The 16,492-nt window shown below is 48.3% G+C and overlaps 1 protein-coding gene across 3 annotated transcripts in view; it reads right to left on the minus strand.

Moving 5' to 3' along the window:
* The window catches only part of ACOXL (acyl-CoA oxidase-like), a 332,871-nt gene that overhangs the window by 315,792 nt on the left and 587 nt on the right, over positions 1-16,492 (minus strand). Inside the window, exon 1 of one of the 3 annotated variants that reach the window (XM_010829558.1) lies at positions 499-580. The exons of the other annotated variants lie outside the window; for them this stretch is intronic. The gene's annotated coding sequence lies outside the window, so the exon portion shown is untranslated. Of the gene's footprint in view, positions 1-498; positions 581-16,492 lie in introns of those variants that run through there. 3 annotated transcript variants of the gene reach the window in all.

Genomic DNA, 16,492 nt, shown 5'->3' on the forward strand with positions numbered 1-16,492 from the left:
AATGAACTTCTGACCAACCCAATACCTTGGCTGATGAGCAAAGTACAGAGGTTGCAGGTGGGAAAAAAAGGCTATGAATATTGAGAGGAAAGGGAAGAAGAGGAAGGAAAGTCCTTCCTTGAAGACAAAAACCTCACAGGAATTGCTGAAGGAGGCAGTTCTAGACCCCATCCTTGCATCCTGGGCCCCCACCAAATGACCGAGGAACCGAGTGACCGAGTAACCGATGGAAGGGAACCTCCCCCTCCATCCTGGCTTTTCCCCTTCCTTCCTGAGCTTTTGCTAAAGCACCTGCTCCATCTCAACGCTCAAAAGAAGCCAGGCCAGTTCCCACGCTCAAAGGGCTTGGAGTCCAGCATGGAAGTCAAAGCAAGAGGAAGAGGGGCCCTGCAGGCAGTTCACCTGTTATCATCAGACCTCAAGTGGCTGGATGGGCGTTCCCTCCCGGGGATGGCCTGGTGGTTTTCTGGAATGGAGAGCTTTGGGTTTAGCAATTACCTTTACTTGGCTCGGTCGGGAGGAGCTGAGAGAAGGCAGAGCAGCGAGCACCCAGTGGCTGTGCCGGGTAGGCTGAGGAGTGGGGTGTCTGTGGGCAGAGAGAGGAAGTCCCGGGGAGGGAGGGAGTGGGAGGGGAGGGAAGGAGGAAAGGGGAGGAAGGTGAGCAGGAAGGGAGCCAACGGGGAGGCAGTGCTGAGGGAGCGGGGGACAGGAACAGACACTGCCTCGCAAGATGAAAATACAAGCTGTCACCAGACTCAGGCATGTCTGTCATTAGGTGAAGGCACATGGTGCAGACTGCTGCCGGCTCTTCCTCCCCTACCAGGATCCCGGGGACGCTGTGTCAGCCCCGCCCGAAGGCGGCTTCTGATTGGTCCAGGTCACCACCCCATCTCAATCTCCAGGATGGTGATTGGCTGAGAAATGAGGCTTGAAGCTTCAAACAAGGGGGGTTACTTTTTAGGGTTCATGCGAGAGGTGCTGATGGGAGTGGCCCCTGTTATTGTTCAGTCGCTCAGTTGTGTCTGACTCTTTGTGACCCCACGGACTGCAGCACACCAGGCTTTCCTGTCCTTCACTGTCTCCCAGAGCTTGCTCAAACTCATGTCCACTGTGTCAGTGATGCCATCCAACCATCTCATCCTCTGTCGTCCCCTTTTCCCAATCTCAGTCTTTCCCAGCATCAGGGTCTGTTCCAATGAGTCGGGTCTTTTCCAGTGAGGCAGCTCTTTGCATCAGGTGGCCAAAGTATTGGAGCTTTAGCTTCGGCATCAGTCCTTCCAATGAATAATCGGGGTTGATTTCCTTTAGGACTGGTTTAATTTCCTTGCTGTCCAAAGGACTCTCAAGATTCTTCTCCAGCATCAGTCTGAAAACACCAATTCTTTGGCACTCAGCCTTCTTTTTGGCCCCTGAGAGATTAGCTAAGAAAGCAAGGACAGGTTTGTGGCCAACAGGTCAGGGTCTTGGAGGCTGCCCAGCCCCACGGCCTACAAGTACAATCAGGCCTGACTCCCTCCCAAGGTTATACTCTGACCACAGGATGCTGGTGTCTGCTGGCTTATGGGGCTCCTTGTATCCAATTGCAGTGATACCTTTGGTGACTCAAAGGATGTCTTTGGAGCAACCTTGTGTGCGTGTGTGCTACATGCTCAGTTGTGTCTGATTCTTTGCGACCCCAAGGACTGTAGCCCACCAGGCTTCTCGGTCCATGGGATTTCACAAGCAAGAATACTCGAGTGGGTTGCCATTTCCTTCCCCAGGGGATCTTCCTGACCCAGGGGTCCAACCTGCATCTCCTGCATTGGCAGGTGGATTCTTCACCACTGTCCACGTGAATATTGTTGTCATCATTCAGTTGCTAAGTTGTGTCCAACTTTTTGCAACCCCATAGACTGCAGCACACCAGGCTTCCCTGTCCTTCACTATCTCCCGGAGTTTGCTCAGATTCATGTCCATTGAGTTGGTGATGCTATCCAAAGATCTCATTCTCTGCTGCCCTTTTCTCCTTTGCCTTCAAATCTTTCCCAGCATCAGGGTCTTTTTCTGAACATTACTGTACACAAACTCACAGTAGAAGATCTAGAGAGAAAATCCATCATTTTCAACCATAGATCCATTCACCGAGTGTGTAGGAGGCACCCTTAGTGAGTTAAACATGCATAGGAGCCAGGGTCCCCTGCTGGACCCTGAGAGCTACCTGCCCACCTACCTGTCCATTTACAGGTAAGTGGGAACTTGGAAAATGGCCACAGAGCTTCCCTCAGGGGCCAATGATCCCCTGGACTTCAGGGCCTGGGGTCCCCAAAGGGCCAAGTGGAGATAAACACTCTGCCATGGCTGCCATGAGGGGTTGGGGGGAGATCCTGGGCTTCTAGGGTCTCCCATGATGTCTAAGTTCTTACAATAAGCCCATGTGTGAATGTTCAATCACTCAGGCATGTCTACCTCTTTGTGAGCCCATGGACTGGAGCCCACTAGGCTCCTCTGTCTGTGGAATCCTCCAGGTAAGAATACTGGTGTGGGTTGCCATTTCCTTCTCCAGGGGATCTTCCTGACCAGCCACGGATTGAACCTGCATCTCCTATATCTCCTGCATTGGCAGGAAAATTCTTTACCGCTGTGCCACCTGGGAAAGCCCCACAATAAGCCAGCAGATAGTGTCAAAGAAACAGAGGTTTGCATGTGGTCCATAGAGCTGTTGCTATGAAGAGAAGGGTGAGTAATCATTAATCAGCAGTGCCGTCTCCTTTTGTCACAGTCAGGATCCCCCTTGTCACAGTCACAGCTATGTAAGAATCAGTCTCTGCTCCTGGAATCAACCCACCAGCAAAGCATCACTCACGGAGAGAGGACCGAGTCCAGATGTTGTCACTTGGACATCATTGTAAAGCAGAGGATGGACAGAAGGGAACTTAGAAAGACAAGGGATGCTATTGAAACTCAGTGCAACAAGGTAAATAAGAATAAAAACATATCCACACTGACAAGCAGTCACAGAAGAATCTCAGCTCTCTAGGAGGGAGAGAAGGGGGCAGAGAATTGTGGGGGGACCCCCCCAAGAATAGCATCAGTTCTGAGATCTCCAGACACAGTCAGAATGACCTCGGTTCGAAAATATGCCTGCTTTCCTCCAAAGTCGCAGCCCCTCTGAGGCAGCAAGCAATGAGTATCCATGACCCTAGCCTCTCTACACAGACATTGATTTCTTTCATGCAAAACACTCTTTTGGAATCAGCAACTCTGCCCAGAAAAGCCAAGGTATTGCCCAACTTCAGATCCAACTCACGGCCAGAGGAACATGGAAGAAACTTAACAGGCAGCACTAAGTGCCCTATTCAAGGTGAGAACGCCTGACCTGGCTTCCGAGGTGCCCTTCCCAGCCATCCTTCACTCCCTGCAGTGACCCAGGGGCTCAGGAGGAAGCCAAGGAGGGGTGCCCAGCACTGTCTGGCCCACACGGGCTCTTCCTTTCCTGGGCCACATCACCCCACTCTGTCTTTAGCAGGCTCCCACTCCCACCCCCACCCACATGGTTCTGCTGGGTGACCCAGCCCAGTGGCATGTCAAGAAAAGGCAACAGCAGTGGCCAGATGGGCCAGTGAGGGTGGCCTGGACCAGGCCAGAAGCCAAGAAGAGCCCCTCTCTTCCAGCCTGGCTGCTGAGCTCTGGGACACGCACCCAAAGCTCCGAAGGCCACAAGGCGGCCAGGGCTCATCTGGACGTGAGGCAAGCAGAGCCAAGGACTCCGGCCAGCGTCACCCCAGCTCCTGCCTTTCAGCCTCCGCACCCGAAACCAAGGTAAGCTGTGTTTGTCTGTCTCTGTAACTGAAACTAAAGTGAAATAAAAGCAAACTAACTGGGGTGCTTCTGGTTAAGAACCACAAGTTTGGTTGAAACCCAACTCACAGTGGCCTGAACCATAAAGGGGACTTACTGCTTCATGGAACTGGGGATGAGGAACACAACGCGGGCTTCAGGGCACATGGGCTCTGTGGCTTAACCATGTTATCAGAATATGGAGGCTCTCCACTTTGCCTCTCTGAGTCATTTCCTCCTAGGGCTGGCTTCCCTGTTGGTGAGAAAACGGCTGCACGCCTGTCAGCCTCACGTTCAGACTCCACTCTATCCAAGATGAGAAGGTCTGCCCATCCAACAGGTCTCTCAGATAAGCAAGGAAGCATCTTTTCCTGGACCCCTCAGAAACCTCCCTTCCTATTTCATTGGCTGAAATCAGATCATGTGACGATTCCTGCACCAGCTTGAGGAGTCACACTGTGGTAACCCTGATCCCTGGGTCGGGAAGATACCCTGGAGGAGAGCATGGCAACCGACTGCAGTATTCTTGCCTGGAGAATCCCATGGACAGAGGAGCCCAGTGGGCTACAGTCCATGGGGTCACAAAGAGTCTGACACAACTGAGCAAGTAATACAAATGAGGAAGCCAAAAATGGCTTCTGCACAATCTTCTCTAAGGAAATTTCTCACGTTAAATTAGTATACGGAGTTTATTGACTGTAATTCAAATCCTGCAGATCCCACCTCTATACTCTCTCTCTCCTCTCCTCTCTAAAGAAAAGGAAGATAGGACTATGCCCTTTTTGTTTAAGGATTTTTTAATATGAACCATTTTAAAGTCTTTATTGAATTTGTCACAATATTGCTTCTGTTTTATGTTTTGGTTTTTTGGCCACAAGACATGTGCGATCTTGGCTCCCTGACCAGGGATCAAACCTGCACCCCCTGCACTGGGAGGCGAGGTCCTAACCGCTGGACCACCGGGGAGTCCCAGACTCTGCCCTCCATAGGGCTCCCCTGGTGGCTCACATGGTAAAGAATCCGCCTCCAAGGTCGGAGACCTGGGTTCAGTCCCTGGGTCGGGGAGGTCCCCTGGGGGAGGGCACGGCAACCCACTCCACAGAGGAGCCTGGCGGGCTACAGTCCGTGGGGGTCACAAAGAGTCAGACACGACTGAGTGACTAAGCACACTAGCGTGCCCTTCATAAACTTCATTATCATCACCTCTGAGAGTCAGATGAACAATCAAATGTAAAAAGCACGTAGCCAACTGCACTCCTGGAGTAGAGCCCTGTGAGGGGGAAGCGGGACCACTGAACCCCTGACCTTTTCCTGGCACGAGTGTCAGTACCTTTCTCTAGATCTCTCTTTCTCTCAGTCTCTCTTGGTCACTGCCTGTCTTTCTTTCTGCCAGTATCCTGAGGAGGCACTCTTGGTTATTAACAGCTCATTTTTTTTTTCTTCCAACTGTTGGTCCAACCAGAAAACAATTCTGCCTTTTACAACCATAATTGGGAGGTAACACAGTCTGAATCATCATCTTAAAACTGTGATAAACACCTTCATCCAGTCAGAGAAGCAGCCAGTAACCAAAACCCACACCCATGTGTCCCCCGCCCCATCTCTCAGCCCTCGCCTGCCAACCCTTTTAAACCTTGGTTTAGCATTCCTTTACTTTCATTTTATAGAGTTTCTCACATATCCAGGTATGTCTAAAGAGTGTGTGCTCAGTTGCTAAGCTGTGTCTGACTTTGTGACCCTGTGGACTGCAGCTCGCCAGGTTCCCAGGCCCAAAAGGGATTTTCCGGGCAAGAATACTGGAGTGGGTTGTTGTTTCCTCCTCCAGTGGTCTAAAGAGTTATACTGTTAGCACAATTTATGCTAACTTTATTTTTTAAAAAAGGGGGGTGGGAATCAGCACCCCAACATTCATAATAGCACTACTCACAGTAGTCTGGACACCAAAGCAACCAAAGTGTCCATCAACAGATGAATGGATAGAGAAGATGCGGGACATATACACATATGGATATATATGGACGGATTTGGAAATTATCATACTAAGTGAAGTCAAAAAGAGAAAGGCAAATATCATGTGATATCACTTACTAAACAAAGACAGACCCACAGATACAGAAAAGAAATTTATGGTTGCCAAAGAAGAAAAGGGATAAGAAAAGGATACATTAGAAGTTTGGGATTAGCAGATACAAACTACTATATATAAAACGCATAAACAACAAGGCCCTACGATGTAGCACAGGGACCTGTGTTCAATCTCTTGTAATAAACCATTATGCAAAAGAATATATATATATATATGTTACTTGCTGCACACCAGTAACTAACACAACACTGCAAACCAACTCTACTTCAATAAGGAAAAACACCCTAGTCTTTAGCAAGGTTGACACTCATAAACAATATCACTGTCCATACTCGCTATACTGTGCCATCTGTCGGTCACAAGTTTGTCCCTTTAAACAACATCCTTCTTATTCCTCCTACCACCAGTCCCTGCTAAGCACAATTCTATTCTGTTTTTACGAGTTCACAGCTTTTTAAAATGTCATACAGAAGAGGAGCTTAGTTTTCTAATCAGCCTAAAGTCACATATGGAGGAGCCCAGCTCACCAACCATCCTTTCAGGCACCCGGGCTTATCACCTGTCCTTCATTCTCTGTACACCCATCCTCAGGGACTGCTGCTGCTAAGTCACTTCAGCCGTGTCCAACTCTGTGAGACCCCATAGACGGCAGCCCACCAGGCTCCCCCGTCTCTGGGATTCTCCAGACAGGAACACTGGAGTGGGTTGCCATTTCCTTCTCCAATGCATGAAAGTGAAAAGTGAAAGTGAAGTCGCTCAGTTGTGTCTGACTCTTAGTGACCCTGTGGAGTGCAACCTACCAGGCTCCTCCGTCCATGGGATTTTCCAGGCAAGAGTATTGGAGTGGGGTGCCATTGCCTTCTCCGCCTCAGGGACTAACACGGACCAAAACAGAACACTAATGCTAACCTGCCTTGGAAAGGAAGGTTCTCTCTGATCAAGAAAGTCTGGGACCAAGAACCCTGCTTGTTTACAAACCAGCATTTACTCACATTACTCACTTCACTCCTGTTTTTAACAAACACCCAAGGTTGACTAGACACTTAGCAAAAGCCTCAAACACGAAAAACAGAGGTCAAAAGTACAAAGGGGGAGAAAAGGAACTCAAGAAACAGAGACAAGGCAGAAAACAGAAAGAAACATCTCAGAACTTACCATCAAGTATTCCCAAGAAATAAGAGATTTGGCAACCAGAAAACAAGAACAGATGCTCTAGAAAAGGAACAAGGGACTTAGAGAAACTTCAAAAATTATGACAGTAGTTATCTTAAATGACTCAAGAGAAGTTGGAAGATAAAGTTGAGAAAGTCTGCCAAGAGAAAAAATGAAAAGGTAAAGAGATGAAAAACAAGAAAGAAAAGATCAGGAAACTAGAAGACAAGCCCCAGAGGTCTGACATCTGAATCAGAGTTCAGATAAGACAGCCGTGCAAATAGTTGAAGAACAGTAGTTTCCAGATTACAAGAGCCCCTGGCATGCCCCCAGCAATGAAGGAGAAAGAGACCACCATCAAGTCACGACACAGTAAAATGCCATAAGCAAAAGTGAAAGTGAAGTCGCTCAGGCGTGTCCGACTCTTTGGGACCCCATGGACTGTAGCCTACCAGGCTCCTCTGTCCATGGGATTTTCCAGGCAAGAGTACTGGAGCGGATTGCCATTTCCTTCTCCAGGGGATCTTCCCGACCCAGGGATCGAACCCGTGTCTCCCGCATTGTAGACAGGCGCTTTATCGTCTGAGCCACCAGGGAAGTCCATGGCCATAAAGCCTGTGCTAAACACAAAGTCCTAGAAACTTCCAGGCGGGAGGAAGAAAAGTCATATCTTTACACACTAAAACGCCAAGGTGCAGAGGGCGGCTGGTTCCTTAATAACAATGTTGGATATTTAAAGGCATGATGACTTTAAAATTCTGGGGGAAATTTTATTCCCAGTCTAGAATTCTACACCTACACAAATACTCAGCCAATTTTGAGAGTAAATATTAATTTACTGAAAAAGTTAATTCTCTGGTATCCCTTCTCAAGAAGCTATCACATGAGAGAGTGTCCTGGCTCTTTATGGCTATGGTAATAACATACCCCAAAACGTAGTGGCTTAAAACGGTTCAGTGTCACTCTGCCTCCTGCTCTGTCGGGAACTTGGACACACAGAATCAATTATTAATAGAGATGGCCTGTGAGCTCCTCACAGGCCTGGGGTCCCAGCTTAGATGACATGAACAGCTGGGAGCTGGAGCAGTCAGGAATGGCCAGCATCGCTCTATGGGGCATCTCTTCAAGGACCAGCTTGGGCTTCCTCGCAGCATGGCAGCCACAGGCTGGTGCAGAACTTTCCACACGGAAGCCAGGGCCTCAGGAGACAGAAGCAGAAGGTGCCGGTCACAGTCACTCAGAGCTGAGCCTAGACACTGGTGCCCTGTCACTCCAACCATACCCGTGGGCCAGAGCAGTCCCCGAGCCACCCAGACTCAGGGGAGGGGACACAGAAGCACCCTTCTCAACGGGAATGACGCTCAAGAGTCTGTGGCCACCTCTAATCCTCCACAAAGAGCGACCAAGAAAGAGAAGGCCTGGGAAAACAAAAGCTTCACTTTAAAGGAGATGCAAAGGAAGCTCCCCAGGTGGCCGGGAAGACAATGGTAAAGCCCGTCCAGCTGAAGCCCCTGAGGGGGACCTCCTGAATGGATCTGTCCACAGGGAGGGAAGGGAACGGAACGCATATACATGACAGCTTTGACCAAACCGTTGTTTTGTTGTTGTTTAGTTGCTAAGTCATGTCCAGCTCTTTGCGACCCCATAGACTGTAGCTCACCAGGCTCCTTTGTCCATGGGATTCTCCAGGCAAGAATACTGGAGTGGGTTGCCATTTCCTTCTCCAAGGGGATCTTCCTGACCCAGGGCTTGAACCTGCAAGTCTCCTGCACTGCAGGCAGGTTCTTTAGCACTCAGCCACCAGGGAAGCCCTTGACCAAACTGAGAGGACTGTAACTCTTGTCTAGAAGTGCACAGGCCAGTGAGTGACCATTTTATACAAAACTAAGCAAATGAATAAAGGTAGAAATTGTTATCCCAAGAGAACACCAAAAGTTGTCAAAGAAAGGAAATGAAATATGTTACGCTGTGGGGCATGGCAGGGAATAACACACATAGTCACAGCAGTGTGAACCCTGGATACCAATGTAAGTCCACATGGGGATGCACTGATTGGTGGGAATAAGGAAAGAAAGTGGGCAGCCATGGGGATCTTCATTCTCTATGCTACTAAGTCAATGCATGGGCTTCCCCAGTGGCTCAGACAATAAAGAATCTGCCTGCAATGCAGGAGACCGGGTTTAATCCCTGCATCAGGAAGATCCCCTGGAGAAGAGACTGGCTACCCACTCCAGTATTCTTGCCTGGGAAATCCCATAGACAGAGGAGCCTGATGGGCTACAGTCCATGGGCTTTCAAAGAGTCAGACACGACTGAGCGACTAACACACACACACACAAATCACTGTATAATCAGGAAGTAGCTCTGTTTATGACTGTTTTAAAAGAAAATAGATGTAAATGACATAAGAATCCCCCAAAAGACGTGAAAGTGTTTGCCAGTGAGAAAAGGGAATGAGGGGGGAAGGGGTGGAATAGGGGCAAATAGTTTTCACTCCAAACCTCATAGTGTCTCTTTTGTATTAAGTGGGTTCATACATTGTATTATGAAAATAAAAATAAATTTTAAAAGAGAAAGCTGGAACACATAGTATGATTCTGTTTATCCAAAAAAAATGTTCACATGTATATGTGAACTCATAGAAAAATAGGGAAAGTAGGGAAAACAAACTCTACAACACTCAAGTGTTCAAAGTGGTTGGAGGACCAAATGCTATCAACATATGAATGGATAAACAAAATGTGATGTATCCATCTGATGAAGTACTGCTGTTGTTCGGTTGCTCAGTCGTGTCCAGCTCTGCGACCCCATGGACTGCAGCACACCAGGCTTCCCTGTCCCTCACTATCTCCCTGAGTTTCACAAACTCATGTCCATCCAGTCAGTAATGCCATCCAACCGTCTCATCCTCTGTAGCCCCCTTCTCCTCTTGCCCTCAGTCTTTCCCAGTACAAAGAAATAGAGGACAACAACAGAATGGGAATGACTAGAGATCTCCTCCAAAAAAATTGGAGATGTCAAAGGAACATTTCACGCAAAGGTGGGCACAGTAAAGGATGATGGAGTATTATCCAACGTTAAAAAGGAGATCCTGTCACCTGTTGCAACATGAAGGACATTCTGCTAAGTGAAAAAAGCCAGACACAAAAGGACAATGATTGTATGATTCCACTTATATGACATAACTAGAGTAGTTTAGAGACAGAAAGTAGAACTGTGGTTGCCAGTGGCTGTGGGGAGGAAGGAAGAGCGAATTAATGTTTAACGGGTACAGAGTTTCGGACTGCGAGGATGCCAGAGTTCCGAGATGGATGGCGGCGATGGCTGCACAGTACCGCAGATGTACTTCGTGCCACTGTGCACTCAGTTCTAGTGAGCTGGGTGAGCCTGGAGCCTGTGGCACAAAGGGAAGTCAGAAAGAGCAGAACAAACGTTGTCTATAAACACATACATGTGGAATCTAGAAAAATGGTACTGATGAATCTATTTGCAGGCAGGGCAGGAACAGAGACACAGATACGGAGAAGAAACGCCGGACACAGTAGGGGGATGAGACGGTGGAACAAATTCAGAGAGTAGTGCTGATATATACACCATCGCGAAGAGTCGGACACAACTGAGCGACTGAACTGAACTGAACGTGTAAACAGATAGCCGGTGGGAAGCTGCTGCACAGCACGGGGAGCTCGGCTGGTGCCCTGTGATTACCATGGGGGTGGGGGTGGGGTTCAGGAGTCGGGAGACATATGTGTACTTATGGCTCATTCGCATTGTTGTATGGCAGAAGCCAGAGGAATACTGTAGAGCAATCATCTTCCAATTAAAAATAAATGTCTAAAATTTAAAGTAAAAAAGGTTAAAATGGTCAATTTTATTTTCTGTTTATTTCACCACAATAAAAATAAGTGGCTGGGGACTTCCCTGGTGGCCCAGTAGTTGAGACTCCGCCTGCCAATGCAGGGGACCAGGAAGATTCCACATGCCACAGAGCAACGAAGCCCGAGCACCACAGCTACTGACGCTCATGTGCCTAGAACCTGTGCTCGGCAACAAGAGAAGCCACCGCAATGAGAAGCTCACATGCCTAAATGAAGAGCAGCCCCCGCTCATGGCAACTAGAGAAAGCCCACATGCAGCAAGGAAGACCCAGCACAGCCAAAAATCAATTCAGTTCAGTCGCTCAGTCCTGTCTGACTCTTTGCGACCACCATGGACTGCAGCACGCCAGGCCTCCCTGTCCATCACCAACTCCCAGGGTCCACCCAAACCCATGTCCACTGAGTCAGTGGTGCCATCCAACCATCTCATCCTCTGAAGTCCCCTTCTCCTCTTGCTCTCAATATTTCCCAGCATCAGGGTCTTTTCAAATGAGACAGCTCTTCAAATCATGTGGCCAAAGTATTGGAGTTTCAGCTTCAACATCAGTCCCTCCAATGAACCACCCAGGACTGATCACCTTTAGGATGGACTGGTTGGACCTCTTTGCAGTCCAAGGGACTCTCAAGAGTCTTCTCCAACGCCACAGTTCAAAAGCATCAACTCTTCGGCGCTCAGCTTTCATTATAGTCCAACTCTCACATCCATACATGACCACTGGAAAAACCATAGCCTTGACTAGACGGACCTTTGTTGACAAAGTAATGTCTCTGCTTTTTAATATGCTGTCTAGGTTGGTCATATCTTTCCTTTCAAGGAGTAAGCATCTTTTAATTTCATGGCTGCAATCACCATCTGCAGTGATTTTGGAGCCCAGAAAAATAAATAAAATAATAATCAATAAATAATAATTAAAAAAAAATAAGCTGTTGCGGGAGGGGACAGTTTGGGAAACTTTTAGGTTTTCAATATTATCTGACTCTTTGCAATAAGAAAGTCTTCACCATATGCTTGAGTGCATAAATAAGGCTGTGGGGGAAAACCAAATCTCAGCAAAGGTTAGGAAGAGAAATGTGCATTGCTCCAGGAAAGAAAAGAAAAGGCAGTGAAGAGAAAGAAGGGGGACAGGGAAGCAGCCGGCTCAGCACAGCCAGGCCAGGGAGGGTTGCCCTGAGGACAGATAGTGGGGAGGTCCCATGAGTCTAGAAACTTCTAGTGAGGCTGTGAGCCTTACAGGGCTTACCAGGTGGCGCTAGTGGTAAAGAACTTACCTGTCAATGCAGGAGACATAAGAGAGGAGGGTTCAATAGCTGGGTTGGGAAGATCCCCTGGAAGAGGGCATGGCCACCCACTCCAGTATTCTTGCCTCAAGAATCTCATGGACAGAGGAGCCTGGTGGGCTACAGTCCATGGGGTCAGAAAGAGTCGGACACGACTGAAGCAACTGAGCACAGAAGCCTTACATGTGCACACCCACCCACCAGCCTGGCCCCCAGGAGAGAGCCCCGCTTTACCAAGAAACAAACTCAGAAATGTTTGAAAAGCTTATCACGTTTCAGACGTTGCTCTTTTTTTTTGATGGGGACCATTTTAAAGTCTCTACTGAATTTGTTACATGATTGCTTCTGTTTTCTGTTTTGGTTTTTGGCCATGAGGCATGTGGAATCTTAGCTCCCTAATTAGGAATAGAGCCTGCACCCCTGCATTGGAAGGCGAGGTCTTAACCACTGCACCACCAGGGAAGTCCCTGGATGCTGTTTTTAAATATCCCCTGCAACCTCAGGAAGGAGCCTCAAGTGGCCCAGAATCCGCTGCTGCTCCAGCCAAGGGCATGCTGTTCTATGGATCTCAGGGCAGGTGGGACCCTTAGACATGGGGACATTCCCAGAGCCTGGGGGACCCGCCATCAGAGTGAGGACAGGGAGGATTCAGCCTGGAAGGCTGGTCTTGGGGAGAGAGGGGGGAAGCTGGGCTGCACCCGCACCACAGCTGGCGCAGTACCCCAGAGGAAGAATCCCTGCACAGAGGAGGGCAGCGGTGATGTGCTCAGAAAACTGCAAAACCAGGATTTTGGTTTTTTGGGGAAGCAAACTGTTTCCTGGGCTCTGATGTCCTGGGAGTGCCTGACACTATACGAACTTCCCACTATACACATAGCACTCACACTCATGAACCCCACCCCCTCCAACACCTACTTGAATTTCAAGGGCCTGGGGATAGGGGACTGGCTACAGGAGGCCTCATGTTGTATCTGTGAATCCATGTCTGGTGTTAGTCAATCGGTCATGTCCGACTCTTTGCCACCCCATGGACTGCAGCCCGCCAGGCTCCTCTGTCCATGGGATTCTCCAGGCAAGGATACTGGAGAGGGTTGCCATGCCCTCCTCCAGGGGATCTTTCCAAACCAGGGATCGAACCTGGGTCTCCTGCATCGCAGGCAGATTCTTTACCATCTGAGCCACCAGAGAGTTTTATTTCTGACCTCTCATGGAGCCTTTTACCATGGTAGAAAGTTAAAAACAACAAGAAGTCAGGTCACTGTCTTTGAACACAGGATAAGATCAAATCTGATAGTACAAGGTGAACTTTCAAGCAGATACTAAGATCTTTAATCACTGGGGGCAAAAAAAAAACAGTATGACATTTAAGCTATTACAACTCTGAAATTATGAAGTCAATAAACAAGAACTGGAGACAATGGAAAAGTATTTGTTAAAGTAATGGGGTTTGTATGTCTTTCCCCCCACTTTTTTTTTTAGGTGTCATACCACAGCCAGCATTAGTGAAAAGCCACTCAATAGTTTCTCATTTAAACCAGCAGCACAGATGTTATCCCCTTTCTGCAGATGGAAGCTCAGGAAGGTAACATCTCACTTGATGACAATCACACAGGTAATGTGCTGCTGGCTGCTGGTTGGCTTTCCAACTCCAGCCTGCCTTTCCCTCTGTCCCAAAGCAGACTGCACAATTCACAGCAAAGAACCTTCTATTTGGTCCAAATCAGCGGTTTAGATGTTAGCATTCCATCATTTAAACTGCAGTTATCTAATAAGAAAAGACAAAGAGACGACAGCCCAGGAACTAAACTGAAAAGACACAGGAAGACAGGAAAAGGGACGTGTGTAAGGGCAGTGGTCCCCAAGCTTTTGGGCACCGATTTCATGGAAGGTAATTTTTCCAGACACCGAGGAGGGGGATGGTTTTGAGATGATTCAAGGGCATTACGTTTCTTGTGCGCTTTATCTCTATTATTACTACATCAGCTCCACCTCGGATCATCAGGCATTAGATCCTGGAGGCTGGGGACCCCTGTTTAAAGGGATGTGACAGAACCTTAGGGCAGCAGGACCTCCTTGCCCTCTTAAAAATTCTTGAGGCCTCCACACAAAAACCTGTACATGGATGTTTATAGTAGCTTTACGCATAACTTCCAAAACATGGAAGCATCCAAGGTGGACTTCAGTAGGTGACTGGATAAATAAACTGGTTCATCCAGACAATAGAGCAGCATTCAGCACAAAAAACAAATGAGCTCTCGGGCCATGAAAAGACATGGAGAAAGCTTAAACACATATTACTAAGTGAAATAAGGCAATCTGAAAAGGCTACATACTGTATGATTGCAACTATATGATTCTAAAAAGGCAAAACTATGGAAACAGTGAAAAGATCAGTGGTTGTCGGGGTGGGTGGTGAGGAGAGAAACACAGAGTGCTGACCGTGTTTCGGGGGTGAAAACACTGGATGACGCCGTAATGACGGGAGCCGCGCTGCGCTCAGTCGGCCCGGCTCTTTTGCAACCCCGTGCACTGGAGCCCGCCAGGCTCCTCTGTCCATGGAATTTTCCAGTCAAGAATACTGGAGTGGGTTGCCATTTCCTCCTCCAGGGGATCTTCCCAACCCAGGGACTGAACCCACATCTTCTGCATTGGCAGGTGGATTCTTTACCACGGAGCCACCTGGGAAGCCCCTATAATGATGGGCACGTGTCATTAAACATTTGTCTAGACCCACAGAATGTACAACACCGTAAACTGTGGTCTCTGAGTGACTATGATGTACCCATGTAGATTCATCTTTGGCAAAAAAAAAAAAAGTCCATTCTGGTGAGTGATGTTGATAATAGAAGAGGTTATGCCTGTGTGGGGACAGGAGGTATTAATATATAGGAAATTTCTGTACCTTCCTCTCAATTTTGTTATAAACCTAACACTGCTCTTTAAAATTGTCTTTTAAAAAATTATTGGGGTCCGCAAATATCTATGGGTATTTATCATGTCAGAAATTATAAAATAAAAAAATGTTTAAATATTTATATCATTTGAATGTAACAATAATAAACTCATTAAATGTTTACAAAAAGAACTACACTTTTAATTAGAAAAGTGGCATTGTTCTGCGTCTTTACAAGTCTGGTTAACGTCTGCCTTGAAATAACTGGATGCTGCTCTCTGCTTCTGCAGATATGTTGGGAAATTATGCATCCTATAGTTTCTGGGAATTACCACTGTACCTTCATGAGAAAATGAGGATGAAAGGCTCAGTAACTGCTTCATATTATCACTAAAATAATTTCTAACTTGTGAAGCTCCTGGAAAAGTCTTGGGTACCCCCAGGAGTCCCTGGACCATGCTTTGAGAAAGATAACATAAAGAAGACGGTGTGAGAGAGAGAGGGAAAGGACAAATTGGGGAGACAAGGGCCCACCCACCATCTCACCTGTCACCTCCCCTAAGCCCCGCTCCCCCCACCTCCAGTGCTGAAACCACAGCTTCCTCCCCAAGGATGACCTGCTTTTATTCCGAACATCTCCTCCTTCAGCCTGGCTCATCCTTGAGACAGAAACATGTGCTAACTGGTTAATCTTCCTTCAGAACATACTGGTGTTTTTTAACTGGGGCTTTCTTAAATTAAAACTCCAAAGCCTGATTCTAAAAATGGGCTTATCAGACGACCTGAGATGGGGTGAGCCACCCAGCAGAGCACAGGAGAAAGTCCTCGACGAGACACAAGGGCTGGTTCTTGGGTTATTTTCTCCGTCTGCAAACTTAGCTTGCACCAAGCCCTCTGTCCACTTTTCTGGGCTGTGCTGCCATCAAATGACTTCTGGGCCTGAATCCACCTTACAACCCAAGCACCCCAGCCGCTGTTCGGCCGCCCCTGCGCACACCTGGACTCCGCGAGGCCCCTGGGAGTCCGCAGCATGCCAGCAACCAGATACGACCCCGGGCACAGCCAGTCCATCCCTGTGCCGGGAAAATGCCCTCACTTCTCTGCAGGGACGACCCGGGATAACGCTGTTTTGCCCCACTTTCCGCGCTTCTGTTCCGGACCAGGCGACACGGTGGCCCTGGGGGCGCTCCACGCCCGCTCCAACCCGGTTTTCTGCCCCCTCTCCCGGCAAAGGGTGGCACCCAAAAGCGGGGACTCAAGAAACAGGTTAGGAAACAGGTTTAGAAGCTACCACTCTGGGCCGAGCATCCCGTCCGCCGCTGCGGGGCGCGCCCGTTTGTCCCTGCTCTCCGTGAAGGAGGGAGCGCGGTGGGCAGAGGACGCCTCCTG

Source organism: Bison bison, unplaced genomic scaffold, assembly GCF_000754665.1.
Source record: "Bison bison bison isolate TAMUID 2011002044 unplaced genomic scaffold, Bison_UMD1.0 scf7180017864508, whole genome shotgun sequence".
In the NCBI taxonomy this organism is placed as follows: Eukaryota; Metazoa; Chordata; class Mammalia; order Artiodactyla; family Bovidae; genus Bison; species Bison bison.